Source organism: Mirounga angustirostris, unplaced genomic scaffold (assembly GCF_029215605.1).
Source record: "Mirounga angustirostris isolate CCGP_5_RB_7025 unplaced genomic scaffold, mMirAng1.0.hap1 SCAF_16, whole genome shotgun sequence".
In the NCBI taxonomy this organism is placed as follows: domain Eukaryota; kingdom Metazoa; phylum Chordata; class Mammalia; order Carnivora; family Phocidae; genus Mirounga; species Mirounga angustirostris.
In genome coordinates, this window is record NW_026991724.1 from 38709809 (window position 1) to 38716330 (window position 6522).

The 6522-nt window shown below is 40.9% G+C and overlaps 1 pseudogene; it reads left to right on the forward strand.

Moving 5' to 3' along the window:
• The first annotated feature begins 300 nt into the window (after positions 1–300).
• On the forward strand, positions 301–1021 carry LOC123856030 (small ribosomal subunit protein uS3-like; annotated as a pseudogene).
• Positions 1022–6522: the final 5501 nt, after the last annotated feature.

The window sequence follows — 6522 nt, forward strand, 5'->3', positions numbered from 1 at the left end:
AGTGAGGAGCCAATGCCAGTGGTGGGAAGCTGTCACCTGTGTGGGAAGGAGCCACCGTAACTGTCACTGAACTCAGCCGTGGGCGCAGGAGATATGAGGTGGCCATCCACAGTGTCCGCTAGAAGGTCTGTGCTTGTAAATGTCTGACTGAAAACGTGCATCTAACACTGACTGGAGATCACTAACCTGGAGACTGTTCAGAAGGGTGTGATCACCCAGTGACCGGGCATAAATCCCAACTCCACCCTTGTTATTAACCGTGAAAGCACTCCTCTCCTTGTGGCCGTGCACAACGGCAAGATGGAGGTGCACATTTCCAAGAAGAGGACGTTTGTGGCCAACGGCATCTTCAAAGCTGAACTGAATGGGTTTCTCACACGGGAGCTGGCTGAAGATAGCTACTCCAGAGATGAGGCCCAAGCTATACCAACCAGGACAGAAATCATTATCTTGGCCACCAAAACACAGAATGCTCTTGGTGAGAAGGACCAGCAGATCCGGGAAGCGACCGCTGTGGTTCAGAAAGGGTTTGGTTTCCCTGAGGGCGTGGAGAGCTTTATGCTGAAAAGGTGGCCACGAGAGGTCTGTGGGCTATTGCCCAGGCCCAGTCTCTGCATCATAGGCTCCTTCCTAGGAGGCCTTGCTGTGCAGAGGGCCTGCTGTGGCGTGCTGTTTGCATCATGGAGAGCAGGGCCAGAGGCTGTGATGTCCTGGTGTCTGGGAAACTCCAAGGCCAGAGTGCTAAATCCATGAAGTGTTTGGATGGCCTGATGATTCACAGCGGGGACCCATTGACACTGCTGTGGGCCGTGTGTGGCTCAGACAGGGTGTGCTGGGCATCAAAGTGAAGATCATGCTTCCCTGGGACCCAAGGGCTAAGACTGGCCCTGAGAAGCTCCTGCCTGATCACCTGAGCATTGTGGAACCCAAAGATGAGATCCTTCCCACCACCCCCATGTTGGAACAGAAGGGTAGGAAGCCAAAGCCCCCTGCCATGCTGCAACCAGTACCCACAGTGTAATAGGGGCTCCTTGGCAGCTGGATCTGGAGTCTGGATATTGCTTTGTAAATATCGTTAATAAAATCTGCAAAAAGAAAAAACAACAACAGCGAAAGCACATCTGCCCCTCCTAGCCACCATCCACCCCTTCCCCTTGGCATCCAGCCCAGATTATTTTATGGGTGAACTCAGTTAAATCATTAAGGAGCAATAACCATGCTGCTTACTGTCCCAGAGCACAAAAAAAGACCTACTATGTTCCTAAACAGAAAAACTTGCTATTGAAATTATGGTCATTCCCTAGGGATTAGCCTTCAAATTTAATGTAATTCCAATCAAACGAGGGGAAAGTTGTTTTGTCAAAATTGTTAGGCCTTTCTTTTGAAAACTCCTAAAAGGCACCCCTTAATGGCTTTGAATTTCATTTTTAATCCACCTAATTGAGGTGCAATTTCCATACCCCCAAAATTTGCTGCATCCACTTAGAGCATACACTTTGATGAGGCTGGCGGACGCATGCACCTCTGCAAACAGCACCACAGTTGTATTTCCACCGCCCCCGGAAGTTTCCTCATGCCGCTCTGCGGTGCCCCCTCTCTGCCCTGGTCCCAGCAACCACTCGTCTCTTTCCTGTTACCGGAGATTAACTCGCATTTTCTAGATTTTGACATAGGTGGAATTACGCAGTATGCATTCTTATGTGTCTGTCATCTTTCACTCGGCACAATTATTTTGGCATTTACCCACGTGGTTTGTTCACGGTTATGACCAAGCAGTTTTCCATTGTACAGATATCCCACATTTTGTTCACCGGACACCTGGTGCGTCATTTACGTTGCTTCCAGTGTTCGGCTATTGCGAATAAACGATGAACATTTGTGTACGAGTCTTTGTGGGCATATATCAGTTTTCTATTGCTACTGGAGCAAATTACCACAAATTTAGTGCTTAAAACAATAGCCATTTATTACCCCACAATTCTGTAGGCTGGAAGTCTGGATACAGCATTGCTCACCGGAATCCTCTACTTAGGGCTTTATAAGGTTGAAATCAAGCTGTTGGACATCTTTGACTCTCATCTGGAAGCCCTTCGGGGAGAGTCCAAGTTCATCTGTTTCCTTGCAGCTGTAGGACTGAGGCAAGCTCCCAGCCCAGGCCAGCCTTTGGGCTTAGAGACCGCCCTCTGGTTCTTACTCATGGCCACTGGCTCTCAAAGCATCAAAGGTACATGAAATCTTTCTTATGGTTGGAATCTCTCTGACTTCTCCAGCTGGAGAAAATTCTCTGCTTTTAAGATCTCATTTGATTATACTTGGCCTGTATGATACAGAATGATCTCCCTTAATTACATTTGCAAAACCCCTCTTGCCATATTCATAGATTCCAAGGGATCAAGGTAGGAACATCTTTGTAGGCCATTCTGTCTACCACAAGATATGTGTTTTAGTTTATCTTGAGTTAAACACCATCGTGGAATGGCTATGTTGCAAGGTAGGTGTATATTTAACTTTGCGAAAAAAAAATCAGTCAGCTTGTATGTGAAAGTTCTATTTGTTCCATATCCTTGTCAACAATTGGTATTGTCAGTCTTTTTTATTTTTTCCATTCTAAATATGTAGTTTTAATTTGCCTTTCCCTGATGACAAGTGGTGTTAAGCACCTTTTCATGTGATTATTGGTTATTTGTATATATTTTTTTATAAACTGTCAATTCAAATATTTTGTCGATTTTTTTGATTGGGTTATTTATCGCCTTATGTCTGATTATAAGTATTCCTCTGTGTTCTGGCATTACGTGCTTTGCAAGATATATGTATCAAGAACAGTTTATTACAGTCTGTGACTCAACCTTTCTATAATGTTAGAGTGACTTTCCAAGAGCTAAACTTTTTAATTATGTTAAAGTGCAGATAATCATTTTTTTCTTTATCATTCATGCTTTTTATATTCTAAGAAATCTTTGCCCGTCCTAAAGTTACAAAGATTTTCTCCTCTGTTTTTGTCTAGAATTTTTAGCTTTCATAACTTTACATTTAGGTGTGTGATCCATTTCAAGTTAATTTTATGTATGATGTAAGGTTGATGTTCTTTTTTTCTAATGGATGCCCAATAGTTACATTTGCCGAAAGCTTCCTTTTTCCTTACTGACTCGCTTTGCCATCTTTGTCAAAAAGCAGTTGAGGGTGCCTGGGTGGCTCAGTTGGTTAAGCGACTGCCTTCGGCTCAGGTCGTGATCCTGGAGTCCCTGGATCGAGTCCCGCATTGGGCTCCCTGCTTGGCGGGGAGTCTGCTTCGCCCTCTGACCCTCCCCCCTCTCATGTGTTTTCTCTCTCTCTCAAATAAATAAATAAAATCTTTAAAAAAAAAACCAGTTGAAAATATACGTGTGGATCTATTTCTAGACTCTATATTCTGTTTTATTATTTATTCTTTTGCCAACACCTCCTTGAGTGATTACTGCCACTCAGAGTATGATGTGAAATCAGGTTGTGCAAATCCTCCAATTTTGTTTACCTTAAAAAAAATTGCTTTGGCTATTACAGATCATTTAAATTTCCATATGTGTTTTACAATTAACTTGTCAATTTCTATAAAAAATCCTGTTGGAATTTTTACTGGCATAGCTTTCAATCTATAGATCAGTTTGGGGACAATTGACATTCCAACTGTATTCAAACTTCCAGTTCAGAAATGGTGTATGGCTCTATTTAATTGATGTTCTGCAGTCTTAATTGTAGAAGACATCCATGTCTTTTGTTGTATTTACTCCAAAGTATTTTATGTTTATCGATGCCATTTTATGTGATATTTAAAATTTTTTGTTTTCTAATTGTTCATTCCTAGTATCACAAAATATAACTGATTTTTACATATTATTCCCCTACCCTTTGACTTTGCTAAATTCTCTTCTTGGTCTGAGCAGATGTTTTGTAGATTATTTAGAATTTTTTAATGTAAACAATCATATAAATTCACATGCAGATTATTTTATTTCTCCTTTCCAATATTTATGTATTTTATTTCATTTTAATTTTAATTTTATTTGTATTTCATTTTACTTTACTTTTATTTATTTATCTTATTGTAATGATAGTGTAGTCAAATAAAAGTGGCGGGAGAAAGCATTCTTGCCCAGTCTCGGGGGAAAACATTCACTGTTTATTTCACCATCAAGGATGATTTTATTTTGTTTTATTTTTTTTAAAGATTTTATTTATTTATTTATTTGAGAGAAAGAGAGACAGAGAGAGAGAGCATGAGTGGGAGGGGAGAGAGAGAAGCAGACTCCCCGCTGAGCAGGGAGCCCAACACAGGGCTCGATCCCAGGACCCAGGGATCATGACCTGAGCCAAAGGCAGATGTTTAACCAACTGAGCCACCCAGGTGTCCCAAGGATGATCTTTTTCTTCCAAGGATGGTTTTAAATGTAGATTCTTTGCAGGTAACTTTCAGGGAACTTTAAAAAAGTTCCCCTGTGTTCCTAGTTTTGCTGAAAGTTTCTTTTAATTAAAAAAATTTATTATTGAAGTATAGTTGACATACAGTGTTATATTAGTTTCAGGTGTACAACATAGTGATATGACATTGCTATACATCATTCAGTGCTCACCAGGAGAAGCCTGCCACCATACAATGCTATTACAATATTAGTGACTATATTCCCTCTGCTGTACTTTTCATTTCTGTGGCTTATTTATTTTATAAGTGGAAGTTTGTACCTCTTAATCCCCTCCACCTGATTTGTGGCATGGTAGTAGGCACTTTGGGGAGGCACCTGGCAGGGGTATACGGGTTGGGTGGAGGGGTGGAGTGGCTCTGCAGGGGAATGAGGGGTGGGGCACCCAGTTGCCAGCAAGGTGGATGGAGAATGTTAGAACTGGCTCCTGCAAGCATCCAGGTATCTGGGCTGCAGAAAGGCAAGAATGCTAAAGAATTAAAAAAAAAAAATCATGTATAGATATTAAATTTTGCCAGATGCTCTTTTTACATTTATTGAGGTTATCATGTTTTTTCTGCTTTATTCTGTTACTATGGAGAATTACATTGATTTTTAAATGTTAAATGTCTTTATTAGATTTTGTTTATTTTATAAGATTAGTTGGGAAGTGTTAATCTCCTCTATTTTACAAAAGGGTTTGTGTAATATTGGTGCTATTTCTTCCTTTCAAGCATAGTAGCAGTTACCAGTGAGCCATCTGGGCCTGGAGTTCTCTCTGTTGGAAGGTTTTAACTACCAATTCCATTTCATTACTAGATGTGTGGGACTATTCAGATTTTGTTATATCTTGTGTTAATTTTGGCAAGTTGTCCTTTTCAAAACAATTCGTCTAATTCTCTTTTTATCTTGATCAGTCTAGCTAAATGTTTTTCAGTTTTGCTGATCTTTTCAAAGAACCAAAAGAAGCACTTGTGGAGCAGATATGAGCCCGACCCACAGAGAAGAGCCCAGACTCTTCCAGGCTCACTGGCCATGGAGCTTCATGCAGAGCCACCCAACAGAGCCCAGCCCAGGTCAGCCAATTGCCAGCCAGTCTGCAGATACAGGAGTGAGAATAGGTGATGATTGTTCCAGTAACTGAATTTTGGAGGTGGTTTGTCAAGCAGCTATAGCTGACTGATACAGTTTATAGGTACTGCACTTCATTTAACCAGTTCTCTACTGATGGACATTCAGCAAAGTGAACTATTCCAAACAAAGCTTGGCTCATCTTTAGAAAGCACTTCTATAAGACTTATCTCTAGAAGAACTGTAGAGTCAATGGTTTTGCACATTTAAACATTTTATTTTATTTTATTCTATTTTATTTTTTTAGAGAGAGAGAGCATGCACTCAAGTTGGGGGGTGGGAGAGGGGCAGAAGGAGAGGGAGAGAGAATCTTAAGCAGGCTCCATGCTCAGCGCAGAGCCTGACATGGGGCTCGATCTCATGACCATGAGATCATGACCTGAGCCAAAGTCAAGAGTCGGACACTTAGCCAATCAAGCCACCCAGGTGCCCCATATTTAAACATTTTAAATAATATTCTTGAATTATGCTCATCAAAGCTATGCTAATTCACATTCCCACCAGCAGTTTATAAACATCTGTGTTTCCTCATAGTTTCCAACAATACAGATTAAAATATTTAATTTTCATAGATATAATAAATGGAATATGATATCTATTTAAATATACATTTCCCTGGGCATTGCAAAATCTTAATAGTTTCCATGTATGTGTTGGCTGCTTATATTTCTTCTCTGAATTGCCCCTTCATGTTCTTTGTTCACCTCTATAATAAATATTTTGTCTTCTCCTGATTTGTAAGATACCTTTTTTTTTAAAGATTTTATTTATTTATTTGAGAGTGAGAGAAGGAGGGACAGTGAGAGAATATAAGTGGGGAGGAGAGGGAGAAGTAGGCTCCCCGCAGAGCAAGGAGCCCTATGCCGGGCTCAATCCCAGGACCCTGGGATCATGACCCAAGCCGAAGGCAGCTGCTTAACCCACTGAGCCACCCGAGCGCCCCAAGATATTCTTT